This window comes from Euprymna scolopes, chromosome 46, assembly GCF_053919585.1.
Source record: "Euprymna scolopes isolate OS-2025 chromosome 46, ASM5391958v1, whole genome shotgun sequence".
In the NCBI taxonomy this organism is placed as follows: domain Eukaryota; kingdom Metazoa; phylum Mollusca; class Cephalopoda; order Sepiida; family Sepiolidae; genus Euprymna; species Euprymna scolopes.
Window position 1 is genome coordinate 87979758 of NC_136527.1, and position 13112 is coordinate 87992869.

The window sequence follows — 13112 nt, forward strand, 5'->3', positions numbered from 1 at the left end:
ATATTAAATAATAGTAATAAATAAATATTAAATAATAGTAATAAATAAATATTAAATAATAATAATAAATAAATATTAAATAATAATAATAAATAAATATTAAATAATAGTAATAAATAAATATTAAATAATAGTAATAAATAAATATTAAATAATAATAATAAATAAATATTAAATAATAATAATAAATAAATATTAAATAATAATAATAAATAAATATTAAATAATAATAATAAATAAATATTAAATAATAATAATAAATAAATATTAAATAATAATAATAAATAAATATTAAATAATAATAATAAATAAATATTAAATAATAGTAATAAATAAATATTAAATAATAATAATAATAAATAAATATTAAATAATAATAATAAATAAATATTAAATAATAGTAATAAATAAATATTAAATAATAATAATAATAAATAAATATTAAATAATAATAATAAATAAATATTAAATAATAATAATAAATAAATATTAAATAATAATAATAAATAAATATTAAATAATAATAATAAATAAATATTAAATAATAATAATAAATAAATATTAAATAATAATAATAAATAAATATTAAATAATAATAATAAATAAATATTAAATAATAGTAATAAATAAATATTAAATAATAATAATAATAAATAAATATTAAATAATAATAATAAATAAATATTAAATAATAGTAATAAATAAATATTAAATAATAATAATAATAAATAAATATTAAATAATAATAATAAATAAATATTAAATAATAGTAATAAATAAATATTAAATAATAGTAATAAATAAATATTAAATAATAGTAATAAATAAATATTAAATAATAATAATAATAAATAAATATTAAATAATAATAATAAATAAATATTAAATAATAGTAATAAATAAATATTAAATAATAATAATAAATAAATATTAAATAATAATAATAATAAATAAATATTAAATAATAATAATAAATAAATATTAAATAATAGTAATAAATAAATATTAAATAATAATAATAATAAATAAATATTAAATAATAATAATAAATAAATATTAAATAATAGTAATAAATAAATATTAAATAATAGTAATAAATAAATATTAAATAATAGTAATAAATAAATATTAAATAATAATAATAATAAATAAATATTAAATAATAATAATAAATAAATATTAAATAATAGTAATAAATAAATATTAAATAATAGTAATAAATAAATATTAAATAATAATAATAAATAAATATTAAATAATAATAATAAATAAATATTAAATAATAGTAATAAATAAATATTAAATAATAGTAATAAATAAATATTAAATAATAGTAATAAATAAATATTACACAGGACAGCAAACATTTACGGTAACAAGTGGAGCAGTGTTCCACATGCAGGCAGTTCTGGGAAAGAAGTTTTTTTTAATGGAATCTGTGTTTAGATTTAGCCACAGTATCATAGGAGGACATATTTACCTCTTATGATACGAAGAAATTATGGTTTCTTACACAAATGATAATATTAATTATCCAAATAATAACATGTAATAAAAAATAATTATTAATATAATGAATAATTATAACAAAATAAAAATACTTAAAATATTATATAATAATATAAAATATAATAAATTAATTAAAAGGAAAAAACAATAAAAGATTTTATATAAAATAATATAAAAAGTATTACTTAAGAATTTGAATGTAAAATGTTTTTTTTATAGCGTCTCTGGAAATTTTAAGAGAGATGAAACAAAAAGTATTCTTTTCTGTTCTGACGACCACATGGATTGAGATTAGTTTAGGCAGAAGAGGAAGCAATAGTGATAACTATAAATAGTGGACGATTGCTATTTATTGTCAGTTATAACACAGTGCTGGGACACGTTCATTTAGGTGACCAGACCGTATGACTCCGATCGAAGAAATCACAAACCAAATTCGGGTTGTTACATAACAAATGAATTGGATCAAGATACAGAGAAAAAATCTCTTTTATCAAAAAACTGATAAATACAGATTTTTCTGAATTATATTTGACCAAAAAGCATTTATACCTAAAAGATAAAGACAAACATTACTATAAAAACATTTACTTCAAAAGAGGAATAACTAGAAAACAGAGTTATGCCCCTTGCACTATCGATTGTAAAAAGCTTATAAGAAATCTGTTTACTTTCTACTTTTGATTTTGTTTTTCTTTGTAATAAAATTTATTTTTTTCAAATTATCTTTTTTTTTTTTCAATCTTTTTATTTTTAATTACTATGTTTGCGGCTTTCCTTTTACCCCTAGACTAGGATAAAAACCGTAATACACAGATAGAAAGAGGAGGTAATCGAATATAGCTTTGTTGGGGTTGGTTTTACAATTCCCAAAGATTCGAAAAAAATCAAATATATAACAAAATAAATGTTACAAAAGGCAAGATAAGTTACTCTTCTACCTAGGTGATTAGGGTTTTAATGTTCTTACTTAATATAAAATGTGTATTTGGCTCGAAAAACAAATAATGTCAACTATTACACGAGCACAAGAAAAAATTGCTGCATAACAAACACATTGCGACCATTTTTTTTTTTTTTGCTTATGTAATCATTGACATCAGTGGGTTTGTATTACAATCTACAGAGGCACAAAAAAGTTATCGAGAAATCAATATATAACAAATAAATGTTATCAAAGGCAAAATAAGTTACTTTTCTACTTAACTGGATAAGTTTTTAGTGTTTTTATTTAATGTAAAATGTTTATTCGGTTCGAAAAACAAATAATGTTGAATGATACAGAGGAAAATGGTTGCGATGTCTTTGAAGATTTGACAATCACTTAAAAATAAGAAATAAAACAAAATGGTTGCAGAAACCCAATAAATGTTCCTATTTACAATGCCTCTCCACGGGACAGAGTTAGACACCAGAGTCGTTTTTTAACGTGGAGAAAAGGAACAAAAATAAAAATTGTCTCAGTCGTGTAGGATTTCTCCTCCACTGACAGAGAACAAGAAATTGAAGTGCAGCATCTGAAGGACAGATACTACACTTTGATCTCATCCCGAAGGCCAATAAATGTTACCGTGACATTTTTTGGGTGTTTTTTTTGTTTTGTTTTTTTTTACTTATTTTAAAGTAATTTTCGAGACTTCAAACATGTCAAGAGACATCACGCCCATTTTTTTTTGTTCTCTGACAGCGCTCAATATTACTTGTTTTTTCGAACAGAATAAACATTGTACATTAAATAAAAACACTAAAAACTAATCCAGTTAGGTAGAAAATTAACTTATCTTGCCCTTGATAACATTTATTTGTTATATATTTGCTTTTTTTTTGACAGCTTTTTCGAATCTATGTGTATACTATACAGATAAAATCGTGTTAGTTAATTTATTAGAATTGACCCCTTCTCTCCCCCCCCCCAAAAAAAGTAGAAACGATTGTTTTTATCTGGAAACTCCATTTAACGACTACAAAATCTGGGTTTGCATTACTGTACACATAGATTCGAAAAAGTTGTCAAAAAACAAATATATAACAAATAAATGTTATCAAAGGCAAGATAAGTTACTTTTCTACCTAACTGAACATTTTTTTAGTGTTTTTATTTAATGTAACATGTTTATTCAGCTCGAAAAACATACAGTGTTTACTGATGTATTGGAAAATTTAAAATGGCGCCCGACTCTCTCTTTGACACGCTAAATTTGGGAAAAGGAGTTAAAAAAAAACAAAAAAACTATACAAAATGCTGTTAGAAACTCGCTCAATATATGTTACCGTGACATAGGTTGACATATAATCAGATGGTTTTTCCCAAACTTACCGTGTCAAAGAGAGAGAGAGAGAGAGAGAGAGAGAGAGAGAGAGAGAGAGTTGGGCGCCATTTTAAATTTTCCAATACATCGATAAACACTGTATGTTTTTCGAGCTGAATAAACATGTTACATTAAATAAAAACAGGGTTTGTATTACTGTACACAGATTTAAAAAGTTGTCACAAAACAAATATATAACAAATAAATGTTATCAAAGGCAAGATAAGTTACTTTTCTACCAAACTGGATATGTTTTAGTGTTTATATTTAATGTAACATGTTTATTCAGCTCGAAAAACATTTTACCGATGTATTGGAAAATTTTAAATGGCAGCCGACTCTACTCTCTATTTGAGGCGGTAAGTTTGAGAAAATGAGTTATAAATAAAAAACAGACAAAATACTGTTAGAAATGCGCTCAATATATGTTACCGTGACATAGGCTGACATATATTCGGAGGGGTTTTAACAGTATTTTGACTGTTTTTTTTATTTATAACTCCTTTTCCCAAACTTACCGTCTCCGAGAGAGAGTCGTCCGCCATTTTGAATTTTCCAATACATCGTAAACACTGTATGTTTTTCGAGCCGAATAAACATGTTACATTAAATATAAACATATCCAGTTAGGTAGAAAAGTAACTTATCTTGCCTTTGATAACATTTATTTGTTATATATTTTTTTTTGACAACTTTTTTCGAATCTATGTGTACAGTAATACAAACCCCAAAAATTTCGTCCCAATAGTGTAGAAGCCACCTTGATTTGTTTATATATTTGTTTTTTGACAACATTTTGTACCTCTGTGGATTGTAAAACAAACCCGATTTTTCTGTATTTAATTTTGTTTTGTTGCCGTGTTCGATTTGCGATTATTTTTAAGCAACATTTCGTTATTTTGATAAATAACTAACTTACCTGAAATTCACAGTTAATTAAAAAAAAAGAAGAAGAAGAAAGAATTGATTAAAAATAAGGACATTTTTGTTGAAAACACCAAATTAATAACAGAAAAAGAAAAAGACATTCCATTAACCGGTGTAAGAGTAGAATTTGTTCCTCGTTAAAATAAGCCACGTTTTAGACATGTTGACGTACCCGTTCTCGGTGGATACTGAATCACCAAATCTATGATAGGCATTTCGAAAGTAACGCCTCCTATTTTTTTTTTTTTTTTTTTTTTTGCGTAACGGAAGAATAAGCGACTCTACATCCGGCCGTACTGCTGTCAGGTGAAAACCTCGAGTGGAAGAAAGTCTGGTTAGTCCGATTTGATACCCGGACTTATTTTTAAAACAAATAAAGGTACAAAAAAAAAAAAAGGTTATATTGTACGTATCTGTTTTGGACTGAAGATCTCTGAAAAAAAAAAAAAAAAAAAAAAAAACTCACTTACTTTGATTTTTTTTTTTTTTACAGCGGAAAACACGTTTTTATGACAGCACCTTGGAATTTTTTACATTTTTTTTTGGATTTTAGAAACGCCACGGGGAGATAACTCCAGTTAAAGCGCCGACACTCCCTCCCCATCTTTATTACTAAGCGTTTCTTCCTAAAAATCGAACCTTTTGCTCGCTATCATAACAAATTGTGTTTTCACTGTAAAATAAAAACTACTTGATGAAATTAAGTGAAATATTTTTCCGGAGAACTTCATTCCATAACGGATAGGTACAATATAACCTTTTTTTTTCGATATTTTCATTTTTTGATGTGTTGATTAAACTGCACAAGTACCCAAATAAACAAATTGATATAAAAGAAAAGGTGAAACTTTTATACGCAATTCTTTTTTCTACAAAAATACGAAACACTTGATTAAATTTTGCTTAAAATAACAAATAAAATGTTGTTTATGTTTGTTTTTTGATTTTTTAAAATAGAATATATTATGGCAGCCTTCTTGCAGTTAAGCCCACCAAACTCGAAAGTAAGTTCGACAACTCTAGAACGATCACATCAGCATTTACACCGTCAAATCACGATATTACGAATTATTAAAGTTTTAAAACATAAAATAAAAAATATTTGATTAATATTTAATAAAAAATATTTTTAAAAATTATTTAAATATTTTTATCTTTATTTTCTTTTATTACGCACGGCAAAGTTTCACGGCTTTAATTTTTATTTTTTTAATTTAATTTGAGGGTAATACCGTTAGAACACGATATTACAAATTATTAATATTTTTTTTATTAAATTTTATTTAAGCCATTATACAAAAATTATTGTATAAAATCAACAGTAGATTCTCAACAGTGCAATATAAACTACTATGTATTGTGAGCTAAGTTACTACAGGAAGTTATTCGAATCTTCTTTCCAGTATATTGTGGGGAAGGGTCTTTAACTAAAGGGTAATCGTGAAGAAAGAGAGAGCCTGTTTCCTCCGTTTGACTATATAGGTGGCGTTACTGTCTGTCCACCCAGTTACGGAAGCACAAAATGTTTTCAATGCCACTCTTGAAATAAAAATAAATGTTTTTGTTATATTTTAATTTTAAACGTGTTTTTTTTTTTTTTTTTTTTTTTGCAAACATATTTAAGTTTTATTTTTCCAAAAATTTACGTTTTGTTGCTTGTTTATTTTCAAACATTTACGTTTTTTTTTTGTTTGTTTTTTTGCAAGCATAAACTAAATATTTTTAAATATTTTTCTTTTTGAAAAGTTTGCTTATGCACTTATTGTACCGGTACCGCGCTATTTCTTAATAGTAGTTTCAAGTAAGATTCAGGTTTTACAATATCCTTTTTCAAATATATATATAAATACTCGCGGAAAAGGTAAAATAAGTGCAGAAAATTAAAAAAAAAAAAAAAAAAAAAAAAGGGAGGGGCTCATAAAAAAGATTTAAAAAAAAAAAAAACGTTGATTTTTTTTTAATCATAAGAGCGTAAAAAATACTCGCCGAAAAACGGTTGTATGTTTAAAAGAAAAATATAGCAAAAACAAACGTAAATGTTTGGAAAAATAAAACTTATATATGTTTGCAAAAACAAAAAAAAACGTAAATGTTTGAAAAAAAATAAAACTTAAAACTGTTTGCAAAAAAAAAAAAAAAACATGTTTAAAATTAAAATATAACAAAAACATTTATTTTTATTTCAAGAGTGGCATTGAAAACATTTTGTGCTTCCGTAACTGGGTGGACAGACAGTAACGCCACCTATAGTCAAACCGAGGAAACAGGCTCTCTCTTTCTTCACGATTGCCAACTAAAGCATGCAACCAATCGATTTCATTGAAAAATAGCCAATTTCACCAACAACATTTGTTGCCCTCGTTCTATCGTCGACAACGTCCAGTCTCCCCTCTAGTATATATATATATATATATATATATATATATATATATATATATATATATATATATATATATATATTAGGCACCGCCAAAAATGGCCGCAAAATCAAGTTGTTGTTGTTTTTTAAAACGAAATTACATTTATTAAAATCCATTATTTCTGAGTAACCCTTTTTTTTTTCCAGAAAGATAAAACCCTGAATTTTATCATATAGAAAACAGAAAAATGTTAAACTTTTTCTACTATTTTTAATTAAATTTTAAATGCTAAATTTTCCCAAAAAGTTAACAATTGACATTTTTTGTCTTGCACAAAAAACGTACATAAATATTTAAAAAAAAAAAGAAGGTTTTTGAAATAATTAATTTATTTATTAATTGTCTAACTAAGATTTAGGATGATTTTCTAAGAGAATATGCAAAAATATTATAATATAAGTACCTGGATTTCAAATAATTCCACTTATTCATATAGGTAACCAGTTATTTCGCGTCGATCTAGAGTCTAAATCGACACTGTTTACGTTTGCATTTGATAAGAAGAAAACTATGGAAGACCAAACAGGCCAAAAAAACTTATTTTTCAGTGACGAAAATTTCAATGTATTATTAAGCTGAGGCTGGCCAATACCAGATGGGTGATCATTTGTATGAGTTTGGTTTTTAATGTGTATGTGTGTCGGGGCCAGGCTCCCCAAAATGGGGGGGGGAAGGGCAATTTAAAGCAGAATAAAAAAAATTATTTCAGCGCGTTTGGTCCACCGTAGTCGAAAGGCGGCAAACGTTTTCAAACGGGATCGAAAAAAATGATGCTATTTTTAACACAAAGGGCACAATATTTATCGAATTTTTTTTTTTGTATCGATTCTTCAAAGCATGTCCTGTTTAATAATGGTCATGCATTATTTGGCTCGCTAAAAAAAATTGTTAATTTATTTATCAAAAATTTTAAAATGGATTTTTCGTATAAATTTAAAAAAAATTTTTTTTTGTTTTGCTTAACTTAAATTAAGTATTTTACTTAACATATTCACCGAATTTCACACTTCAAAACTCAAAAGCGGGATAATTAAACACAATCGAAGTTCTTATATACAGACATCAAAATAAGGTATGCAAACAATTTTTTTTTTTTAAATCTATAATTCTGTCCCTTACAACAACACAATATCTTGTGTTCAGTTTCAGATGATTATTTTAAGCATATTTGTTTCCACTTCAAAACAAGGGGGTGTTTTGTAAGCAAAATATATATATATATAAATATCGTTTATGAAAAATAAGTACACTGTTATAAAGTTCATTCTTCTCTTAATAATTGCTGAAAATTTCGTATTGATCGGATAATTACCTGATTTTTGGTAGATTTTTAAAAAGACGGTCCGTCAAAAAGTACTGACCTGGCCCCCCCCAGTTTTGGCGGTGTTTAATATATATATATATATATATATATATATATATATATATATATATATATATATAATGTTGAAATTAAAAAAGTCAATCACTTAAACCCATGTGCGCAAATTGTGATGTTAAAATCATTTGATCACTTCCGACCTTGTTGAATGACATTTACACTTTACATAAATGTTAATTCCAACTATATTCTCACTGCGATTCATGTTGGCTGAGCGGTTTGTTCCTTGCTTGTGGAGTTAGAGATGGCTTCGTGGCTAGGTTCGAATATCCTGACTGGCAGTAATCATAACTTTCTGCACTAACGATTCTCAAAAGGATAAAACACTAGTGTCTGTAGGTATTAAAAATAATTATAGGAATAATTATGTCTGCTCCTTTAAGAACTGGGTACTTATTGTTGAGCACTTTACGTTGAAATGAAAATTTAATTTGAGGGTAAAAATCACGATATTACGAATTATTAATGTTTTCAAATATTTTTTTTTAATATTTTTTTTAATATTTTTTTTAAATATTTTTTAAATATTTTTTTTTAATATTTTTTAAATATTTTTTTTTTAATATTTTTTTTAAAATATTTTTTTTAATATTTTTTTAATATTTTTTTAATAAATTTTTTTAATATTTTTTCAAATATTTTTTCAAATATATTTTTTAATATTTTTTTTAATATTTTTTTAATATTTTTTTAAATATTTTTTTAAATATTTTTTTTAATAAATTTTTTAAATATTTTTTTCAAATATTTTTTTCAAATATTTTTTTCAAATATTTTTTTAAATATTTTTTTTAATATTTTTTTTTATATTTTTTTTCAAGTTTTACACTTTACACACAACATTTTTTTTTCATTTTTTTAAAATTATATTTTGTTCCGTTAAGACAATAAATGCACTTTCTAAAAATTGTTTCATTTTTTTCTGTGAAATAAATAATTATAAATATATAAAAATGTATATTTTGTTCATTTACTTTATTTAATCAAGTTGTTCAATATAATTTTCAGTACTTGTACAGTTAATTCAACACATAAAAAAAATGAAAATGTTGAAAAAAGGTTATATTGTACGTATCCATTATGAAACGAAGTTCTCCAAAAAAAAATTTAACTTAATTTCATCAAGTAGTTTTTTTTTTTTTTTTTTGACAGCGAAAAAACAATTTATGATACAGAGCAAAAGGTTCGATTTTTAGGAAGAAAAGCTAGAATTATAGATGGGGAGGGAGTGTCGGCGCTTTACATGAGTTATCTCCCCGTGGCATGTTGTTCAGCTTCAGCAAATTCCAAAATGGCTGACTTCAACGCGCTCTCATAAGAACGTGTTTTTCCGCTGTAAAAAAAAAAACACTCAATCAAATTAAATGAAATTTTTTTCTGAGATCTTCAGTCCAAAACGGATATGTATAATATAACCGTTTTTCGATATTTTCATTTTTTAATGTCTTGACTAAACTGTACAAATGCCGAATAATGTTTACATTTTTTTATCAAGAATAATTTTACAAAGTTCCAGTTCAAATGGTTATACAAGTAATGAATTATTTTGTTTTATTATTTTTAAACTCAAAGTCATACAAGATTCAAAGAATTATTTTTGTGTTGATTTACATATTAATTATTGCAGAAGAGTCTTGAGCTTCATGATCAGGACAAAAAAAATCATGGATTTCATAGAAAAATGCGGGCATGAAAAGTAATATGGTTAAGATAAAACTTAGAAAATTAAAAGGACAAGTTATTCAGCTCCAACAAATTTCACAATGGCTGACTTCAACGCGCTCTCATAAAAACGTGTTTTTCCACTTAAAAAAAAAACTATTCGATCAAATTAAATGAAATTTTTTTTCCGGAGATCTTCAGTCCAAAACGGACACGTACAATATAACCTTTTTTCGATATTTTCATTTTTTAATGTTTTGACTAAACTGCCTAATTTTCTTATCAAAATAACACACGATTTGACGGTGTAAATGCTGATGTGACCCTTTCAGAATTGTCGAACTTACTTTTGAATTTGTCGGGTATCAGAATTTTTGTAGGAATTTTTGACACCCCTAACACGAAACTGCAAATAAAATATAAAAAACTCGTAATTTCTCTTTTAAAAGTAGGTTGTTTATTTTCTTTATGGATTATACTTCCAAAATAAACTATTATATAAAAAGTAATAGAAATATTATTTTTTATTTTTTTAAAAAACCAAAGGAAATAATTTAATTTTAATTGAGTTCAGTATTTTTCAATTTTTAAACTTTAAAAATCTATCAAAATTTTTCTATTGGTTCAATTTTTACGAATATTTTCAGGGTCAATCTGAAATTTTTTGCTCCTCCCAATAAACCGAATATAATATTTTAAACAAACGTTTGTTTTTTTTTAAATTCACGCCCCCTCACCATTTTGAAATGTCTATTAAAAAGTAAATAATTAACTCACCAAAGTTTTATATATCACAAATTGAAGATAAAAGATCAATAAATAATATATTCAAATTTAAAACAAAAAAAAATAAGTATTTCTTAGAAATTTACTTGTAAAGTCCGAAGTTTAAAATCTTTTTTTTAAAAAAACACTTTTTTTTTTTTAAATGAAACCTTGGTCCTTGCTCCTTTAATTGAAAAAAAAAAAAAATTAGGGTTTGAATTACATTTTTCGAGTAGTTATAAGCTTGGAAAGACAGGGGGTCGAATTATAAGCTTGGAATGTTGGATTTTTTTTTGTACCAATGATGGTGCCCCCCCCGTTTACATTTATTATTTTTTATCTGGTTCTTGTATTTGATTTTTTGTATTTTGTATCATTTTTGATTCTTAGTTTCGTACATTTTGGGTTTGTACGAAACTCCCTTTAATTGGAGAAAAGGGAAATGCTAGCTCCGTGATGACGTCACGAGCCCAGCGCAGATTTCGGCCTCTTTTTTGGTTCTCGCGACGTGGATATTGGACGAGTTCTTTGCCTGCCGCTGATAAGGAATTTTGGAGCCTCCTTCAAAGAAGAAAACCTGGCAAGAATACCCCGGGCATGCGACGAGGCATGCTTCTGAAAACTATCTACGTTGCTACGTTTTGCACGTAATTTGAAGGAGTGTAATCTATATATCTATAAAAGTGAACGTGTCTGTCTGTCTGTCTGTCTGTGTACATTTCCCTACGCAATAACTCTGTCAATTTTTAGTCTATAGACTCGAAATTTGAAATACCGGGTACTGAGATTTGGGAAAATCGATGTGACAGGTGTCAGCCAGAAATTTGGCTGTTAAGGGGTCAAATTTCAACGATTTGACCTTTAAGAACTCTACCAAACTCCTCCGACAATTTTGGGTCTAGACACTTGAAATTTTAGATATAGGTTCCTTGAACCTGGATCTAACTTAATAAAGTGATTTGAGCCAGAAACTATAAATTTTAAGGGGTCATAATAGGGGTAAAATTAAAAAAAAATTGACTGCTTTTTCTTTTTTGCTCAGCATACACTTCCAAATACTCGGGCAACGCCGGGCACCCATGCTAGTACATATATATATATATATATATATATGTCAAATGTTTCATATATACTTTAAAGTCTGTTGCAAATAAGATCACAATATTAATAGTTTTAGCTTCAGTAGAAGATAACGCTGGGTGTTTTATCTCTAACCCTTCATGTACAAGTATTTGTTATCCCATCAAAATAACATGGCGATATGTACCGTGCTATTCAACAGTTTCAAGTTATCTCCTATTTCTTTATTTTATTTTTTTGTTCTAGCTGGGGATGGGGCATCCTACTAGATGTTAGATATTTTCCCTCTAACTCATGCGTTTTTCTTTTACTTCAGTCGTTTCCTGCAAGGAAGGTGGGCTCTCTCTACCGTGCTAGAAAACTACTAACACCCGAAAGTATCCTGTACCTCTATAAGGCCACCATTCGCCCATGTATGGAGTATTGCTGCCACATCTGGGCTGGTGCATCTGCTACTAGTCTCTCACTCCTTGACAAGGTTCAAAAGAGAGTCGCAAACCTGATAGGCCCTGAACTGGCATCTAAGCTCCAGCCTCTGTCCCATCGACGAAATGTTGCATCCCTCTGCCTTTTCTACAAGTATTTTAGTGCTGAATGCTCTGACGAACTGCAATCACTTGTGCCCCCACGACGTGTGCACCCTCGACAAACCCGACAGGCTGCTAAATCCCACCCCCACACTGTAGAGATCCTCTCAAAATAACATGGCGATATGCACCGTGCTATCCAACAGTTTCAAGTTATCTCCTATTTTTTTTATTTCATTTTTTTGTGCCTTGTCGGAGGAGTTTGGTAGAGTTCTTAAAGGTCAAATCGTTGAAATTTGACCCCTTAACAGCCAAATTTCTGGCTGACACCCGTCACATCGATTTTCAACTTAAACGAGAAAAAAAAAAAAAAAAGGCACGTGCCTGACTGGCTTTCAATTTGTGAGTACGCTCCTAAAATTTATTTCATCTGCGAGTGTGATTCATAGGGTCAGTTTCTGACACACCTAGAGAAGTACCTATTGAAGTTGAAAGCGTTTGTGATTACAGCAAATTTCTTTTTACACTCGGA